Source organism: Carassius gibelio, chromosome B14, assembly GCF_023724105.1.
Source record: "Carassius gibelio isolate Cgi1373 ecotype wild population from Czech Republic chromosome B14, carGib1.2-hapl.c, whole genome shotgun sequence".
Lineage (NCBI taxonomy): Eukaryota > Metazoa > Chordata > Actinopteri > Cypriniformes > Cyprinidae > Carassius > Carassius gibelio.
In genome coordinates, this window is record NC_068409.1 from 7,559,471 (window position 1) to 7,580,801 (window position 21,331).

Genomic DNA, 21,331 nt, shown 5'->3' on the forward strand with positions numbered 1-21,331 from the left:
GTCAATACAATTATATGCTTGATGTTAATCAACAAGCAGCCAGGCTGCGTGGAATACAGTATGGAGAACATGCGTACTAGGCATGTGTCATTTGACTATGATCGCACAGGATTAGGGTGCACGCGTTGTAATTTCGCACTGATGAATACTGTGACCGTAAGGGATTCCCCCATTTCTTTTACATGTTCAAATTCGTAGTTATGATCTTAAATGTGATATTTATACTTTAATCTTTTCACTGTGTGTTGTAATTGCTGTTGCACATTATTGTAATATGTTGTATTATTGTTACAGTTGCTGTAATTGAATGAGAATGATTTAAAGACAATTTGATATTTGTTTGTTTGAAATATAATGATCGAAACTTCCCTTCCGGGCAGCATTTACATTTTATATTGATTTCAGTTATAATGCATATTGCATGGGAAAATCAGCCTCGGTTTAGTCGGTAGAGCAGGATCGCCCGTTTTCTTCAGAATTGTTTTGTGTTTGTATATATTATAGTTTTACTGTTGCTGAGCATGTAATAGGTGAAACATCTGTACAGGTAAATACAAGTACACTGCAAATTTATGTAAACATTGTTTTATTTTACAGGTTTTTACAAGAGCTCATTAAATGGTATCCTATACTTGGGTTATAGTCTACTTTTTCACATGGTAAGTTGTATTAAGTATGTTCTTAAATGGGTTTAGAAAAATGGCTCATTATTACTGTAATAAAATAAAGGAAAGTTTAAAGTGTTTTATTAGTGTGTGCTTGGAAATACCTAATGTTTTCATAACCAACATATGAATTTATAATGTAATTTTCTGATTTCATACAATTTGATAGTTATTTTACTATATTGTTTCAGTTATGAAATTAGCCATTTCATTCAGGCGACTGTTCAGGTAAAGATGAGAACACTGCAAATTTATGTAAAAATGATTTTTATATTTTTATTTTTATTTTACAAATTTACAAGAGCAAATAAACTTTTTCATGTGGTAAGTTGTATTAGTGATGTTCTTAAAGGGTTAGTACAGCCAAAAATGAAAATGATGTCATTAATTACCCTCATGTCGTCCCAAATCCGGAAGACTTTCGTTCATCTTTGGAACACAAATTAAGATATGTTTGATGATTTATGTCCTTTCATGAACAGCGACACAACTGAGACTTTGATGTTTTAATAAGTTCGATGTTCGAAAGTATGATGAACAGATTTAATTTAGGTTTTTACTTGCATATAAACATCAGCAAACATCAACGGAAGGTCAACTGAACCTGATTGATGCCCAAAAACAGAAGCTCAGACGTGCTGTGTAACGAGAATGAACCTCATTGGTTCTCGCATGTCAAACAAACATGCTTATGCTTCCGTTCACCACAACTGATGTGCGAGTTGATGAATGTTTATATGTGAATAAAACCCAAATCTAAATCTGTTCATAATATAAAGCGAGTCTTCAGAGAAATGTGACTAAACCTCTCAATTTATATGGATTCGTTTTATGATCTCTTTATGTACTTTTTGAAGTATCAAAGTCTCAGTTGCATAGCTGTTTATGGAGGGACAGAAAACTTTCAGAATTCATTAAAAAAAAAAAATTTTGACCCAAAGATGAACGAATGTCTTCGAGCATGACACGAGGGTGAGTAATTAATGATACAATTTTTATTATTGGTTGAACTTTCATATAGATTGTATGTCCTGTTATACTTGGTTATCGATATGATATTGTCAAATAATCAATGTTTTTGTGCTTTTTCTTTTTTTTTTACAGAACAACAGCATAGACATGGAAAGAGAATGCATCCTCAAAGCACTGTGTGTATACTTAAAGGAGGACCATCTACAGCTGTTCAAGGCGTACAATGTAAGCAACTGCTTTTCTCTTCTTCACTTTTATGTTTACGTTATGTTTTGTACACTTGTTACAGTTTTCATATGTTTACTAGAGGTGCAATGGTTCTCTGTAAAAAATCTAACCGTACCATTCTCTACTTACGGTTCGGCACGCACTTGAACCGCAGTCCACCTCTAATGACGATGCGAGTGCCATATGCTGCTCTAACGTCTAGTCATGAACGCTGTTGCTATCTTTGTGTAAACGAAACTCATTTAAGCCTTGCTAACTTAAACATTCAAGAGCAAGACGCAAAAGAGAACTGTGAGATGATTTGTGAGTGTGCTCATCCAAAGTGCCCACATGTTTTTTTTTTTTCAGAAAACGTGCAAATACTGAGTTCTCTTTCAAGTCTTGTGCTTCAGAGACCAAATTCATACAAAAATTATATCAACATGACCGTCTTGGTGAGTATCCTAGCAAACATAGTCTGTTATGTCTTAAGTGAAGTTTTATTAAAAGAGAAAGACATTGTATGTGTAACAGTATGTACTGGATCGTCAAAAAAAACTATTCTCACTGCCTGTGTTTTTAATGTTAGATCACACAAGAAATGACAAAGAAATTACTAACTGCTCTTGACTGAATAGCTGATGTTACTTGGTTAGAGGGTTGGACTCCCAATCGAAGGGTTGTGGGTTCTAGTCTCGGGCCGGACGGAATTGTGGGTGGGGGGAGTGCATGTAGAGTTCTCTCTCCACTTTCAATACCACGACTTAGGTGCCCTTGAGCAAGGCACTGAACCCCCAACTGCTCCTCTAAACAGAAATATGTACAATAAAACATTAACAAAATAATACATCCACAAAATAGTGTGATTTAAAAAAAAAAAAAAAATGTTTTAGATGTAAGATCCGGCTGTTCAGTCTCGGTCTGTGTGTGTGTGTGTGTGTGTGTGTGTTCACTGCTCTGTGTGTGTGCATTTCGGATGGGTTAAATGCAGAGCACGAATTCTGAGTATGGGTCACCATACTTGGCTGAATGTCACTTTCACTTTTCACTTTCACTTTCACTAAAAAAAAACTACTGTTAGATACCTGAAAAAAACTGAAAAGCACTGTTTATTTTATTTGAATCTTTGATGTATTGTATTTATTTGTAATGTTGCTTGTAGTTTCATTATTTTGTTCTTATTAATTTTTATTTTACAGTAGTCCAATTTTACCACATTTTATTTGTCTTGCCCAGGATTGCAACTGGATGAATTTTAAAGAAGCCATAGAGCAGATGGTAATGGGGATCTACATCGTCCAATTCATAGACACCAACCAGGGGATAAACCTGTGGACGTTGGTATCCTGATTGAAGGGACCGAGGTTCTCTGCTCTTTGAAGAACGTGTAGCAGTGGCCATGCTGTTTGGACTTACTTACGCCTTGAACCTCAGCTACCCACAAGAACTCAAGGCTACATTTGAGCTCATCCAGAAAGTGTTCTTTATCTTGGATGGACAAAAACTTTCACTAAAGGTACAAGCCCTTAAGAACAAGATGTTGGAGTAAGTTACCTTACGTGTGTATTCTCAAAAGACTAAATCTTGACTCAAGAAGGTATTAGCTGTGCATATACATTGAAATATAATGTTGTTCATCTTGGATGATATTTTTTGTATTTTTTCACCTGAAAATTTGCCTTGAAATGAGAATAAAGAGAAACTTTTGACATTCACTTTGAGAACATTTTATTTGTGCAGTAAATTACATTTTGATAGACATGTCCACAATTAAACATTTGTTTGATGTAAATAAAGTTGTACAAATAACTTGACGATAGTAGTTGACACAATATTTCTGGTTTTCTAAATTAAGTGATTAAGATTAATTGGCTCAACAAGCTTAAATAGTTTATAGATAAATACGATAATATGATTCAAATGAAAATGATTTGATCTTGTTGGTTCAAAATGAATTTTGCTCTTGGGTTCCATTTGCCTAAATTAAGTTGAGACAACACCATTCAAATGTGTGGAAATAGGTGTCATAATTATATTAAGTTAGACCAATGATTTATTTTTTTTGAGTGATGGCTGGTTCAAAAGGTGGGTCGGTAAGCGCACTAATGACAATATATATTTTTTGGCCTTAAAAGAAAAAAAAACATTTTAATACACACACACACACACACACACACACACACACACACACACACATATATATATATATACCAGACCGGCATCTGACGAAGGCGAGGTGGATTAAGCCGCCTAGCTCCCCAAAGAAAGCTCATTATCAGGGGGTGCCTCCCCACTGAATGGCCGTCTAGCAAGTCATGAAAAAGGGCGATAGCGGCCACGTAGACTTTCACTGTAGATGGAGAGCTGCCAGCATCCAGACGTTCCTGTAGGAAGGTCAGAATATTGGGTTGGGGCTCTGGGTTGGGGTGCCATATGGTGCCCCTCGCCTGGGATAAGATGTCCCTTCTCGGTGGGATCCGCCACGGGGGAAGCCACGACATGTTCACCAGTTCTGGGACCCACGGCTGGTTGGGCCATTTGGGTGCTACCAGGAACAACACACATCTCTCCTCCCTGATCTTTTGCAGCACCAGCGGCATTAACTTGGGGGGAAACCATACTTTCGTCTCTTGGGCCACCCCCCCAGGGGTGATGCTTTCAGCGAGAAGTACAGAGGGCAATGGGCGTTCTCCTGCGACGCAAAGAGGTCGATCTCCGCTTTGCCAAACCGATTTCAGATCATATTTATCGTTTGCGGATGGAGCCTCCATTCTCCGTGTATAATGCCGTCCCTAGACAACATGTCCGCACCGCAATTCAAACTGCCCGGTACGTTCACTGCTCGAACAGACAGAAGTACCCTGTCTGTCCATAAAAGCAGCTCTCTTGTTAATCCCTGCAGGGATCGCGAACGCAAACCTCCCTGGCGAATGATGTACGCCACCATAGCTGTGTTGTCCGTTCTGATGAGAACATGACGGTCTTTTATGCCAGCGCGTCTGGTCCCCACGTACCGAATGCTGGTCTGCCATCGCATAGGGCTCCCCAGCCTGATAGTGATGCATCCATAGCGACCACTACATGTCTGACCACTCTGCCCATGACAGCACCCTGCTCGAATATGGTCGTGCCGAACCAAGGCGCCAGAGTCTCGAGACATGAACGCGTTATAAGGCGTATATAATATTTTTTATATATAATATTTTTACTGTAAAGTTTGGGAGACAATTTACGGCAAATTCACCCCAAGTATCTATGTGCACCTTTGCATTATTACATCACGTCTTATTTTCAAACACTCATAAAATTCTTTCCTTTATAGGTTTGCTAATTTTTTTATTGATTCCTGTTTAAAGAGACCCTATTACTGTATTCATTTTCATGTAATTTTACTTTACAGTTTCGAGAAAATGCAAACTCACTTCAAAAATGTTTTTATAGAGTGTATTTTTGCCCTCATATCCCATTTTCCAACGTAAAGTTTCAGTTTCTTAAGGAATTATTATGCAACTGTACCATGCTTTTTACCACATCAAACCAACTATCATTTCATAAATAGTATTGTTCAAAATTGCTAGGAAATACCCTCCTGATACACTCAACCTCTTCTTACATTTTAATTATTAATGTCACATTTAATTAAGTTAAAATCTTAATTTTAACCATAGGAAATTATTAGGTTAATTACCTCTTTGATCAGTCCTTATTTGTGTCCATGGATTATAACTTTTAGTTACACTTCGTATGTCTTTGCTTTTATAGCCCTGATGTTGATGTATTTTTAATGGTGATAAAGCTATTATTTGTTTTTTTGTGTGTGTGTTTGTTTACCATAATCATAAGTCTGTTGAATAGGTCTGCTTAGCTGCAATTTCTTGTTTCTCCTTACCTGTAACTGATCAATTACAATTGTATTAATACGGATTTTAGAATAATCAATCTCAATTAAAATCCAGACACTACAAGATTACACATGGTAAGATGGTTGACAACACAAAGTAAAAATAAGTAAAATAGAATCAGTGCCATTGTTTGAAAATGATCAAACTTTTATTTTAACTTTACTAAACTTTATAATATTGTATCCTATGTACTTTTACATTTACATTTAAATTTACATTTGTTCATTTAGCAGACGCTTTTATCCAAATTTGGAAGCAATCAAAAACAACAAAAAGAGCAATGATATATAAGTGCTATAACAAGTCTCAGATAGGTTAACACAGTACATGTAGCATGGGATTTTAAATAATATAATAAATAAAAGGAAAACAGACAGAATAAAAAAAGAATAGATCAAGCTAGCGTTAGAGGTCTTTACACACCACACACACACACACAGTTGCATAATAAATGAAAAGAAAATAGAATACAAAAAGATTAGAAAGGTAGTTAGAATAGAATTAGAACAGTGATTTTTAAAGTTAGAGAGTCAAATAAAGATGGAAGAGAGGTGTTTTAAGCCGATTCATGAAGATGGCTAAGGACTCAGCTGCTCGGATTGAGTTGGGGAGTTCATTCCACCAGAAGGGGACATTAAATTTAAAAGTCCCTAAAAGTGACTTTGTGCTTCTTTGGGATGGCACATGCATTTTTTGAATTTCTTTTCATGCATTTTTTGACTGCTCTCAGCACCCGTACCGTAAGTGCATGATTACACGCACAAGAGAAAAAAAAGTGTGGCTGGCTTGACAGCATCTAAATTTTGGCAGGGAACTACACTAATCTTTTCCACTGGTGGCACTTGCGCGCCTAACTTTTTCAGTTACTGGCGCAAAACATGATTTGGTTGAACAAATTATTTATAGGAAGCCACTCTGGATAATAAAGAAATGTTTTATTTCTTACAGTACACACAGTGCTCCGTCTTGGTCTCTTAACCCAGGGCTGCAGCTACAGTTTATTTGCTAGTTTAGAAATTGGTAATAAAATATGATAAGAACTCAGAGTTAAACTGTGTCAGAACAAATTAATCTTGATAATGTCTGATAACTTTGATAGAAAGATGTAATGGAATCAACCAAAACTTCAGACAACTGTCAGTATGACAATATTTACACAACTACACAGCAAAATCACCAGAGTTAAAATCCTGGTGTTACGGTGTTTTAGAGTGAAGTGTTAATGTTATGGTGTTGAATTAACACTGATGGTGTAAAAAAGGTTACTCTGGCTGGTGAAACTACTAAGAATCTGAGCTCATCAACACTGGTAATGTGATTACACATCCGGGACATTTACGTGGTAAGCTTCAACCAGCCAAAAATGTTCTCACTGACGCCATTTTATTTGAATCGCCACTCTAGCGAAGAAGCGTGTTTTATTAACTGGAAGCATACAGGACTGTGGAGAAGTGCATAAAGTAAGTGATGTATTTCATAAATGTAAATAATTTTTCGATTGGGTTTAGCAGCACTTGTTATAAAAGTATGTTCAAATTGATTTGACATTGACTTTAATACTTTAACGTTACCTGGTTGATTGAAACAACTATCAAATCTATTTAATAGGTCAGTGTAATCATTATTTTTTATTTATTTTTATGTTTCGTTAAATATCAAGTTCGTGTAACTTTAAGGGCGCGCTGCAACTTTTCTCTCAGGCGCCATTTGTTTTGACTGACCCTGTAGAATAGGCCAGTGCTCATGTTACTGGAAATGTAGACGACGGCGAGTTTTCTTTGGAGTATGTAACATATAGTCTTACTATTTAAAATCAATATTTTCTTGCCGTGCTGACCCAGAATTGTTAACTTTCTCACATAACGTTACATCATTTTCTCCAGTTCGGGCAACAGTGCAAATAAGAAGGCCTACGTTAACGTGACATAAACGGGGAAAAAACGCAGAAGGTAAGTTAAGTTCTATATTTCACGAAGATAAGCGTTCCATAAATCAAAATAGTTAAGTTAGATAAATCGTTGTTTATTTTTGTGTTTAACGTTAGCCGTTGGTCTTAAAAGCATGTTCAAATGTATTCGATATGGGCTTTTGTACTTAATCTTGCTGACTAAAACAACCAATTTTAGTTACTAGTTCGAATGTACCGTTTACTTTGTTCAAATTCAGTTTAGAATATTGTGTGTATTTATGTGTATATAATGTTAACAGTCAGGTCTGTGTAGCGTTCATGACGTGCTGCGCGCGCTACAGCCTGAAATTTCTCGAAGACGCCATTTTCTTCGACTCGCCATGTGGAGACCAGGGTTTCTTAACTTAAGCAGTTAAAACCGTATTTCAGTTATCTCTAAAATATCACTGTAACCCAGTCCTAAAAAACACTCCGTGTAGTTTAGTTAGACAGGGGTTTTCAAAGCTGTGAAGCCAGAGATACCTGACGGGAAAAATAGTCTAAGGACTCATTTTTATTTCTAAGTAACGTTAAGTGTGGGAGGGAGTAACGTTAACGGCAGGTTTAAACAGTCCACATTTGACCGTATAAACTCTCTTTAGTAATACAACACACATTTTCCTTGAAATACATGAGGCTTGAGTAATTTTTCTATAGAAACCTTGAAATGCCCACTTCTAATTTGCTTTTATTTGATTCTGAATTGTTGTTGGTAATGTTTTTTTTCTTTCTTTTTCTTTTTTTTTTTTTGATTGCTTATTTGGTGTTAAATGCATTGAAAATCCCAAGACACTATGGAATATAAATCATAGCAGGTTTCAGATAATAATAAAACTTAAAGAACTGAAAAAATATAGCAAATTATTTTATGATGTCACAGACAAATAAAATAAAGTGAATCTCTACACCAGGGTTCCTCAAATCTTGCCCTGGAGGTCCAATGCACTGCAGAGTTTAGCTCGAACCCTGATCAAACTCACCTAACTGGGATTTTCTAATGATCTTGAAGACAGAATAGCATGCTCAGGTGTGTTTGATTAGGGTTAGAGCTATACTCTGCAGGAAAGTGGATCTTACGGTACAGATTTGAGGATCCCTGACCTACACAGATGTTTTAAGAGCTTTTTTCCCCCTTTAGGTTAACGTCATGTTTGTGAAAGTGCAGTTCAAAAACTCCAAGAAATTCATAAAGTTACAAAATGGATTCACTTTTACAGATTTCATAAATGAAGGTAAGTGTCCTTGTTTTTATCTTATTTGAAATTATGGGTATTTGATATTTGCTCACACTTTAATTGCAGTGATTTGCAGTGATCAATATTACAATAATATATGTCTATTCTTATACAACTTTATTAATTCATCAACCAACGTTTAAAACATGAACATTGCAATTGTGAATATTTCACTCCTGTACCATAATAAGGACATTAAGAAAAATAAGTTTCTTAGTATTTTCTTTCTGATTCATTTGTATGCAAAATTAATAATTTAAGCACAACAAGAACATTATTTTCTGCGCTTTACATGCATAAAATATACAAGAAAAAACCTCTGTGAAAAACTTTTTTTGTGTGTGTACATTGATGCATCATGCGATTAATCAAATGATGTATCAATCTATATTTATGTATTGTAACTCATATTTTTAGGCATATTATTTTAGTATAGTTATGACTGCTTTTATTGATCTACAGTGCGAAGCAGATTTGATTTACAGACTGGAGCAGACTTGAAGATATATGACGAGTCCCACACTGAAATTGATCAAGACATTTTGGAAGAGTTGCTAGAAGCAAACCCAAAATCAACATTAATCATAAAAGATCTTAGTGAAGGTACTTTTGTTCCATACATAAAATAGTGCAGGTTACAAACATTGGTCACAGTTATAGTATTTTTATGTGTGTGTGTTTTTTTGGCAGAGGAAGCAACCAGCTCCACAGATACACTGACAAGTCATTCATCTAGTGAACAAGATGTACCCTCTGAAAGATGTGCCAAAAGGCTCAAAACATCACAGCAAGATGACAGAGTTGGAGCAGCAGAGGAGCAAAGATCAGCAAAGGAGGTGACATGAGTTTCTCATGTGTTTATTTGTTACCATTTAAAAATTATGAAAAATGAGATTCAATTGAATTCAATAATTCAAGTTGCTTACTCTAATCAATCTTTGAGTATTACAGTTGTATTGGTTTTTAAATGACTCTCTGTCTCTCTCGCGCTCCCTCTCTTTCTGTCTCTCTCGCTCGCGCTCTCTTTGTCTCTCTCTAAGCTTTGCAATTAATCCGCAAATCACATTCGTCAAAGGCCGGGGAGCAGCTGGCCCGTACAGTTAATGAATAACAGATAAACTACGACAGCCTACATCGCACATCCTGCAATGTGACTATCGTGGATTCGTACATCGCGATATCGATGCTTAAACGACACATCGTGCAGCCCTAATGCCCACTATATACAGGTTTTATTATTAAATCATTCCATGTTCTATAGATCTATTTTTCATGTCTGAGGCAATGGAGTTTCGGTTCATTTTTTACATGCTTAAGGTCAGAGGGACCCAGGTGGCAAAAATAGTATCTTGTTTGGTTATTTGAAGTGTTAAGAAACTGCTAAGAAACTTGTATTTGAAGTGATCGCATCGGCACCTCATTTTAAATGTCTTGCGGTACAAGCACGCTATTATATTTTATTCTGCTAAAATACTTACGTAAATGCACACATTTAACTATAGACATTATAGCCTACATGTAATATAGAGCAGACTCTATGCAACTGTGCATAGATATAGGGCATAGGACAGGACAAGTTAAAATAGCTTTTATATATTTCCATCTTCTAATGAAGCTTTTTTTTTATTTATTTTTTTTTAAACAAAAATTAAACAAATTATTTGTGATGGAGCAGACATTTTTGTAATGGGTTATGTTAAAGCCCTACTTGTTAATTAATTGAAAGACATAAAATCATAAAATATCACCATCAATTTTGTACTTTCAAATATCGTTACAACCCCTAAATACAATAAAAGATGTTTAAAATACCTCTTATAACAATTTAAAATACTGTTACAGTTAAAGTTGAACATTGTGTTATCTGTGTTTGTCTGTGATGCCATTTCTTCCACATTGTGCTTGTGTAATATTTGTATAATTATGCTAATATAGACTAACTGATGAAAAAATTCAGTAATTTATCACAATTGATTTCTGGGACAATATGTAGCACCAAAAAGTATATGTATCGTGACAGGCCTAAGAATGATATATGAGCAAACTATGCTTTTATTGTTTTAACATAGATGGTGCTTGCTGCCTTAAAAGAGAAATCCAAAGGAGATGAAATTCTTAAAGAGTACAAGGCCACCGAGACTTTGTCAAATGAAATGAGAAGAGCGCTTGTTAACATACTGGTGGGGCACATGACAGAGAGGCATGGGTAAGCTACATTTACACATTTAAGATAATTGACTATAATATGTTGGGGGGGGGGGGGGTCAGCTAAAAATTAAGACAGAGACCTAAATCTATCATCTAAATGGAAGACTTTTTTTTTTTTTTTTTTTGTATGCATAGCTGTCACTTACCATATTTTCCAGACTATAAGTCACACTTTTTTTCATAGTTTGGCTGGTCCTGGGACTTATAGTCAGGTGCCACTTATTTATCTAAATTAATTTAACATGAACCGAGAGAAATTAACTAAGATAAAACATTACTGTCTACGGCCACGAGAGGGCGCTTTATGCTGATCAGTGCTCCTGTAGCCTACCACTGAAAACTGTTAACTGAAATATTAAGACAACTGAGAAAGACTGAATGCAAACAAAAAGCCCCCAAAAAGAAAATCCTATTCTGCAGATTACAAACTACAGGTAGTAAAATATGTAGCGGAAAACGGTAGTCGAGGTTACAGGAGCACGGAGCAGCATTGAGCGGCTTCTCGCCGTTGTAAACAGTAATGTTTTCTCTTGGTTCTAAATAAATGTGACTTATAGTCCAGTGTTTTTTTTTCCTAGTTATGATATATTTTTGGATTGATGTGATTTATAGTCCGAAAAATATGGTACGTGCTGTCCCATCCCATATATGTACATTTTATTTTTGGTAGGAGGATTCCAACCCAGAAGCAGAGAGAGCAGTATGCCATTGGAATTGTGTCTTTGTTTCCTTCATTGAAAGACCCATTTTCCAAGAAGGGATATGTAAGACTTTTTCCATAAAATTATCAAATTTTTTTACTTGAAGGAATTGATTGATAAGTGGAATCTTTAGATTTAGATGTATGAATGTAAAATGGTCCTGTTTTCCCCCCAAATTTACAGGAGCACTTTTATGATGCAGCAAGCGGAAGTGGTTATCTAGCTTGGCGTTTAAAAACCGTTCAAAGAAACCACTCTCGTCACACTGAAAGAAAGAATAAGTCTAGCTCTGAACAAGGAGGTCCAAACATCAGGAGAGACATTAGCTTAGAACATCAGCTTGAGGGAGATGCTCTTGTGGAGGCCATTTCACTTCTTGCTCATACAGGAGTTGAAGAAACCATTTTTGAAAACATGAGACAGACATTTCGCTATCGCCAGGAACTTGTTCACGATGCTGATACAGCAACAAATATTCTAAAAACCTTTCCAAGGTTTCTAGACACCAAAGGATTAGTAAGTAATATTTAAAATGATTGAATGTTGCTTTAAGTGCATGTGTAAGTGTCTAATGCTGATAAATATTTTCAAGGTGAACCAAGATTTTGTTCTTCTGTTCGATTTGAACACATCCTCAAAGCTCTTGGAAAGGTGGAATGGAACCGTTAAGCCAAAAATCATTCAAGAAGCAAGAAACCTGACTAAGACATCTCCTGTGCAACGTCTCCTGATGTCAGCTGAGAAAGCCCCTGAGAATGCCACAGATTCAAGTAGGCAAATATAGTCAATAAATCTGATTATAGTCATGCTTTTGGTCCCATTCCACTCGAGTGTAATGTTCTTTATTTGTTGTTGCTGTTTTTATTTTACCACAGACTGGGACAGTGATCTATCCACACTGCTTTTACTGGTTCACCTTCTTCCACCATCTGCTGGCGCGTGACGCAACAGCTACACAGAGATTCGCAGCAGTAGCAGAAATGGTGAGTCAGGAGCAATCCGATGAAAAGTTGCCATTTTCAATGTGGAAAGCACTACTTCAAATTCATTGTGGTCAAAGGCAAGAACGTGCATATAATGTGTGACACGCATCTACAAAGCAAGTGGCCAAAAACACTTTTCTTACAAAGATAATACTTGAAGTGCAGGATAAAACTCTTGCTGTCTGTTGACGTGCAATAAATAAATAATGGAATATGTGTTGTAGTTTTTCAAAAGACAAAGGTTGTATAGTCTGATAAATGTGATAAGATTACCAAGTGTTTAATTTTTTTAGGTCTATTTTGTTACCAGTAAAATGTTTAAAAAGACTAAAATTGGAAGGGTAACTTTGTTTGTTTTTCACCTTTGTAGTCATGCTGCAGCATTGATGAGCACCTGAGGAAAAGCCAAAGTCATCAACCACATCTTCTAGCCGTGGGGAGGAGTCGAGACGTGATTGACAGCTACTACTACATTGCTCTGGATAAGCTTATCCCTTGTCAGACGGCTGGTTCTCTGGGTGCTTTGGATGAGCTCTTCAAAGTACACTACATTTTTAATATATCCTATGACAACGCTCTCATCAACTTCTACACTTTCCTGCAGACCACGGTTTATAACATAGATGTTGGAAAAACAAAAGAGGCACCAAGAGTGAAAGAACTGCGAGCTAAACTGCTGAATAGCACCTGAGCTGAACCTTGAAAAAATGTTGCTCTGTTTCAGGTGTGAAGGGTTGTATGCTGATGCCCATTCACTGATTTCACATTTGAAGTGTGAACATGGTTTCTATCCCACTTCTAAGTCTAGACTTGTTTGCAATCAACAGGGTTGCCGAAAGCAGTTTTCAACATACTCTGGGTTTAGAAAACATTTGGACAAAATTCATGTTCCTTGTTCAGTTGTTCGTCCCACTCATATTTGTACCCAGTCAGATACAGTACAGTCTGCACTCTCAGATGAAGAACCTCGTTTAGATGATGATCGTGTTGAAAGTGATCCAGTTCTTCCTAAAGTGGATTTAAAGGAAATGTGTGCTTCAATTGTTGCGAAGCTGCAGGGAAGTGGTGCTTCTGGTTCCACAGTTTCATCGATTATATGTGATCTTGAAGAGTTTACCACAGAGTTACATTTACAAACGAAGCAGGATGTTGTTAGACCAGACTCCCCTGAACCTTTTAAAAAGAGTTTTGAAAATCCGTTTACCAGTTTTTATTCAGAAGCTAAACAAGCAAAGTTTTTCAGTGAAAGATGGGGAATTGTTCAACCATTAGAAATAGTTCTTGGTGTTCGGTTTGACAATAGAAGAAACAAAAGAACTGGCACCTATGACCAGGTTCCAGTTAAAGAGACTTTTGTGTACATTCCCATTTTGGATAGTCTAAAATTTATGTTTCGCAACACTGATATTTGTAAGCATTTTAAATTGGGGTTTGACATCAGTCCAGATGTATACAAAGACTTTAGTGATGGAAGTTACTGCAGAGGCCACCCTTTGTTTTCAAAACTCAATTCCTTACAAATCCACCTGTATTACGCTGATTTCGAGACGTGCAATCCCTTGGGGTCAAAACATGGGATTCACAAGATTGGCTGTCTATATTTCATTCTGAGAAATCTTCCACCGAAGTTCAACTCTGCTGTACTGAACATCCACTTAGTTTCTCTCTTTCACTCTCAAGATGTTAAAAAATATGGATTTGATACCATTTTAGCTCCTTTGGTAAATGATGTTAAAATTCTAGAGAATGAGGGGATTTATTTGCCCATTTCTTCTGAAAAGGTTTATGGTTCAATTTGTCAGGTTGTAGGAGATAACTTGGCAATGCATGCTCTTCTTGGTTTTAATGAGTCTTTTAACAGTAATTACTTTTGTCGTTTGTGTCTAACTGCAAAATCTGATGCCCAGAATGTTTATAGTGAGGATGACCCAAGAGTAGTGGTCCGTGATAAAGCCAGCTTTGAGGTACACTGCAGGGACCTTCAGTCAGATACACAGTTGAACTCTATATATGGGGTTAAAAGAGACTCTTCGTTGAACACTTTACAGTATTTTCATGTTTGTTCCAATTATTCCTTTGATATAATGCATGACATACTAGAGGGTGTTGCTCAGTATGAGTTGAAACTTTTATTTGGATACATGACTGAAAATTTCATATCAAAAAATGATCTTCTTTTAAGGATTTATTCTTTTGACTTCGGTTACACAGAGCGCAAAAACCGCCCAACGAATGTAAACTTGGAACATGGTGGAAATTCCATTGGATTGAACTCTATACAGACACTCTGTTTGGTGCGGAACACACCCTTACTTTTTGGTGACCTCGTACCTCCAGGAAATCCAAACTGGAACTTGTTGATCATCTTGCTGCACATTATTAATATTGTCTTTTCGCCTGTTGTAACTTATGGCATGACTGTTTTTTTTTTTAAACACTTGATCAGCGAGCATCATCAACTTTTCAAATTGGTGTACCCTCAGCAAAAGTTAATTCCAAAGCACCATTTTATGGTTCATTATCCTTCGTGCATAAGGAAAATAGGACCTCTTTTGCACACTTGGAGCATGAGATTTGAAGCCAAAAACAAACTTTTCAAAAACATGCTGAAAAGTTTTAAGAACATCACAAAGTCGCTTGCGAAAAAACATCAAATGGCAATAGGAAACCACTGGGAAACGCTCAGTTTACAGCAGAAAGAATTGGGACCAATGAACTATTTTTCCCTAAGTGACTATGAAAAATGTGAAGACTTGGCCAATGCTTTGCAAATCACAGTACAGACAGACATTTACTCTACCAGTTGGACTAAACTTGATGGCACTGAATATAGACCTGGTCTTGCCATATGCACAGAGATAAAACATGAGATGCCATTATTCTGTAAAATTACCAACATTCTTGTGTTGGGTGAAAATGTTTACTTTGTGGTTGAAAAACTTGTTACAGAGCTCTTCAGTGAGCATTGTTATGCATTCAGAGTTGTTGATGGAAAAGAGTTTGCTGTTGTGAAAGCTGCTGATCTTATGCTTTATAAACCCTATAGCATTCAAAATGCATATGGAACAAATGAGGATACATTTGTGGTGCCTTTTCATTGTTTTGTTTAGGCAGTGTTTTTCTATACATGAAATGTTACAAAGCTTTACCCACATCAAAATGCACTGCATTCAGTGTTTCATTAAAAATGAATTGTGAAAGTATGTTGTTGTTTTGTATTGGTTTATTTATACAATTATTTAACTCTGGACCTAAAATAATTAAGTCTTTGTTTTATAATGTATGATTAGAACAGAGTGCATTGTGTTTATATATAAAGTTTGGAAATAATTAATGATAGGTAAGAATTTAATGTTTAACTCTTGAGTCAGTGTTACTTTATTAACACTTTTGAAAGTGTTTATTTAACTCAGGCCAGTGTGGATTATATATACACCAGTAAAGTGTTAAAATTAACTCTCATAGAGTTGAATTAACTCTGGCAATTTTGCTGTGTAGGTTACAAAAATGGAGAAAGTCAAAAAGCGTTAGGTTGTGCCCCGCTCTCCCCTACTGCCCATCTCTGGCCCCTTACAGCTAGACAGCATGAGACTATGTTACAGATGTAGGCTAACGTTAGTTGTTAATTTCGTTAACAGCTTATATTATAAACATTCATTTCTTCAGGTATAAATGCATTTATCCAATAACGGTACACATAGTTGACTAGCGTTAGCTAAACACATTATGAACAATCTTACCTGCAGGTGGGTGTGTCACATAGTCATGATCCATCCTTACTACCTCAGCCACCATGTGCTTATCTTCACAGCATAGCTATATATACTGACTCCCTTCTCAAAGGAGCAGTGAAGTTGTTCCAAGGGAATAGGCTCGGGACAACACAACGACGCAGCCACCACTGTAATCATCCGGAGCTAAGTGCCGGCTGCAGACATAGGTGTTACCCGTTTTTACATTAAAACTATGCCCTTCCTTTATTCGGATCGCCTGTATCCATTTGGGTTTCAGGTTTTGATCCACAGGAAAAGAATGAAATGAAAGGTAGGGCTGTTTTTGGTTGGAAGACAAACAGCCTGGAACACAACAGAAACTGCGACTCTTCGACTCTGCCATTTTTCGTATCTGCTGCAGCCTGCTATGATAACAGGAAGTTCTGATACACTTCATTGATGAATTTCCGTTCGAATTTTTTTTACGCTGCATTATTAAAGAACAGCCCACGGCTGTAAAATAATGCTGTGATTTTTACAGAAATTAATTACAGTGTAGACATATAGTTCTAGCACAAGCACTGTTTACTGTTTGAGCTTTAAGTTGTACGTAATTTATACATAGATCTTAATACATAATTTATACAGATAACTCTTATATATGCCAATAAAATAAATAATCATATTAAATACCTGGTGTTGTGTGCTGGTTTAACCAAGTAAGTTTATTTCTGTATTTCAGCTCTTCATAGCTGTGACCCTTCTGATTTTCGTTGATATTCATTGTTTAAGGTTACTTTAAATGCAATGTTTGATTATCACACTTTCTTATGTAGGTTGTTCATTTAAGTGTGTTTTGCTACTTTCTCTTTGTATGAATTTACCTACTTCATTGATTTGTTTACTCTAATTTGTTATTTCTTTGTTAAAGACCACACACAGATGGAAACACCAATGTAATGTCTGCACTTACGTGCTCAACATTTATGGAATTGTTGTGAAGAAAATAAAAGCATCACGAATTTAAAACTGCATCTTTATGTCTCTGACTGGACATCTGTGGTAGTCCCCCCCTGGCAACCCCAACTAGTTTAGCTGTACCAGTTTTCTTTACGTTATGACTGTTGGGGGTCCTAGACAGATAGTGCTAGCATAGCCTCTGATTATTGTTTTGAGCTTGAACTATTTAAAATAATGGGCAACCTATTAAATAGTATCAGTCATAACCTCTAGCTACTGTTTAGACTGGCGAGTTTGTGCCCAATTATCACAATAAAGTAAAGAGTTAAATTAGAATAATCAAATGTCAGGAGAATAATTAGCCAATTTGCCTTTCAACATATATTCCAGGTCAAACTAATATGGAGTCAGATTAGAATTGGATTTAAATCGAATAACTCTACGTGTTGAACTGTATCAAATTGTTGATATGTCTGCTCCTGATGTTCCTGTTCTTTCTCTGATGGATCTGTTTAGTTTCTGAATCCTAACAATCATCTGTTTCTCTTGTATGGAGAGATCTTTGACCGCATGATGTGCTTCACATCAACAGCCTCCGAATACAAATTACACACTTACAATTAACTCCAGACCTTGTACCTGCTTAATTGATATAATGAAGGAATAGCCCATATCTTTCAAAGAAACCTCTTTTTGAGTATTAAAGAGCTCTCCTCCAATTGTGATGAGAATACCCTCAAATTAAAGATCAGAGTCTGCTTTATATATATATATATATATTATATATGTTGGAGCTTTTGGGAAACACAGTCCTGGATTTTCACAAGCTGGTGGCCACCAGAGTGAATCCAGAATAAAGTCAAATGAGAAAACAGGTCACTGGTCTTGACACTTCTGCATGTTTATAGACCTAGCAGAGGTCCTTCTCATCTCTTACAGGAATGTTGGACCTTATCATCATCTCAGGCCAGCTGATTGTAGATGACATAAAAATCTTAATTGCCATTACTCCTGATCGCACAACTACATTTGGAGTATTATATGGTAAAGCACAATTTAGTGCTGTGTATGGAATACATTTTTAATGCGTAAACGTAAAGGGATAGTCCACCCAAAAATAAAATTTATCTCATTTGCTCACTCTTAAATTGTTCCAAACCTGCACACGAGTTTCTTTCTTGTGGAGAAATTTTGAAGAATGTGGATAACCAAATGCTATTGACTTAGTGTGAACTAATCCTTTAATCATATGAGTTCAGTGCGCCATACTCGTTCTCTATGGAGCCAAAAGAGTCTCAGTAAAGATAAATGCACACACTACATTCACATATGCACACATAGAATTCATACATGCACACACATGATTCATAAATACACACACAGGATTCACAATTGTGCACAAAATTTACAAATGCACACACAAAATGTAAAAAGCACAGAAGATTCACAAATGCATACAAAATTCAGAAATACACAGACAATTCAGAAATGCAAACAACATTTACAAATGCACTCAAGATTCACAAATGCACAGGACAAGATTCAGAAATGCATGGAATGATCAGCAACCAATCAGATGTCTCCCTTCTTTTAGCCAATCACAAGAACGCCCTCCACGTGGTTGTTTACTTATAAGCCAATCACATGAATGCATTCACACAGCGCGATATGCCTGTGGTGCGCATATTATAGCCTACTTATTTATGAAATTGTATGAAAATACAGATGTTTAGATTACAATTCAGGTTTATTTTTTATTATTTTTTTACAAAATATAAATTTAGAAATGTCTCAATACATATAGCCCAGACTGTGACTGCAGAAAAAAAGTTAACCATGGATTCATTTTATTGAAATATTTTAATGAAAGTTAAAAAAAATGTTTTTACACCTTTTTTAATATTTTAAATATATCTAAATATTATTTTGGATGCAATATAGAAGTCACTTTAATTATAATATTCGGTCCCTACATGAAGAGAGAGTCAGTGGTCCGCTGAGAGAGGAAAGTGACTCCGACAGCGCAAATTGAGTCGCCGCTGCGTGAGGAAAGGGAATCGTTTGCTCAACTTCGCTGCGTCAGGAATGTGAATCGTTCACTGAGGAAAGTGAATCGCTCACTGCGTGACTCGTGAGGAAAGTGAGTTGTTTGCTGCGTGAGGAATGTGAGTCGTTCGCTGCGCAAAGTGGGTGTCTGAATGCGCAAAGTGAGTCGTTCGCTGCGCGAGGAAAGTGATTCGTTCGCTGAGGAATGTGAGTCGTTCGCTGATTGGCTTATAAGTAAACAATCCCCCAGGTGGGGTGCATTCTTGTGATTGGCTCAAACAAGGGAGATATCTGATTGGTTGCAGATCATTCCCTGTTTAAAAAAAGGCATTTGTGTGTTGAGCCCAGGGGCGTCGCTAGGCCCTTTTTAGGGGGGCTTCAGCCCCCCTAAACTTATGCCCAGCCCCCCTAAAAAATTATTTGATTAATTAGTGATCGCTTCAGTCCCCTTTAAAAACTCATTTGAGACGGTGGCAAGCTGCATCAAGTTCCGGCTCCTCCCCTTATCTGAGTCTGCATGGATTCAGCGCGTTTTTCAATCCACAGGGGCGCCGAGCAGAGCGAACATCAGAGAGTACAAGGTGCGTGTGTGTGTGTGTGCGCGTGTGTGTGTGTGTGCGTGTGCGCGTGTGTGTGTGTGCGTGTGTGCGTGTGGTGTGTGTGTTCTCGCATCCAATACCAGTACGTCTTCGCTGCGTTCACTTTCAGCCTTTATCACAGTGTGACAGATGTTTTTTCTTCCAACAAAAATGAAGCGATTAACACCCATGAAAACATACTTTAGAAAACGATCATGATTTATTTTAATTTACTTTATTTTAGAAACATCATGTGGAGTTATTTTGTTTTCTATTATTAAACATAATTTTGTATTAAGTAATAATGAATCATTAGTGTATCATGATACATATATTAGAGTAAGAGTAAAGGGATCTGTGATTTTTTTTTATTTTTTTTTTAAGTAATTGATTTATAGAAGTGGCAAATTGATAATGATGTTATTTTTAATAAATATAAATAAATATAGAACAGATTAAACATATTGCCAATAGACAATTACATTAATACATGTTTTGTCTATATTCTTAATGAATATTAGCTGGTTAGTTAAATGATTTGAAATGAAATAAATGTTCAGGGGCTGACTTGATGTATAACCAACCGTATTGTTGATTATAAAGGCTAAAAATTAATAATAATAATAATAATAATAAAATATAATAATTTATATTTCATTGTAGATGGATATACAAATTTTTTTTTGTCGTGCGGGAGTAGGTCTGCAAATGAGCAACAGTCAGGTGAGAATAGAACAGACAGCCTCACACACACACACACACACACACACACACACACAATACCACTGTGTTCCCAAGATTCATTGCAGTCATTGAACCCTTATGTTGTTTTAATTTTCTGCCAATTTCCACGTACATTTCATAAGAAAAAGCAGTGGTATCATCAAAGGATAAACATGAATGTCCTAATACTGAATCAGGAAGTCTTTATAGTAAAAAAAATAAATAAATAAATAAAAAAATCTACATTCCCAATTCAAAATTTTCCAGTGACTGGTCACATCTAAAAAACTGTATTAGTTTTTTTTACAGTGTTATATATGGCTCAGTCAGTACTCCTACTCCCATATATGAAATACAGGGAATACAATGGAATAGTGGATTGCAATAAGGTTAGTAGTATACAACCCTACCCTAATAGTAAAATAATATTTTTTAATCATACCCTTATTGGGGGCTGAGCCCCCCTAAAATCAAAATCTTAGAATCGCCC

General features: G+C 36.2%; 1 pseudogene; it reads left to right on the top strand.

Moving 5' to 3' along the window:
* Positions 1–10,998: 10,998 nt before the first annotated feature.
* LOC127971266 (uncharacterized) lies at positions 10,999–13,512 on the top strand (annotated as a pseudogene).
* The last annotated feature ends 7,819 nt before the right edge of the window (positions 13,513–21,331 follow it).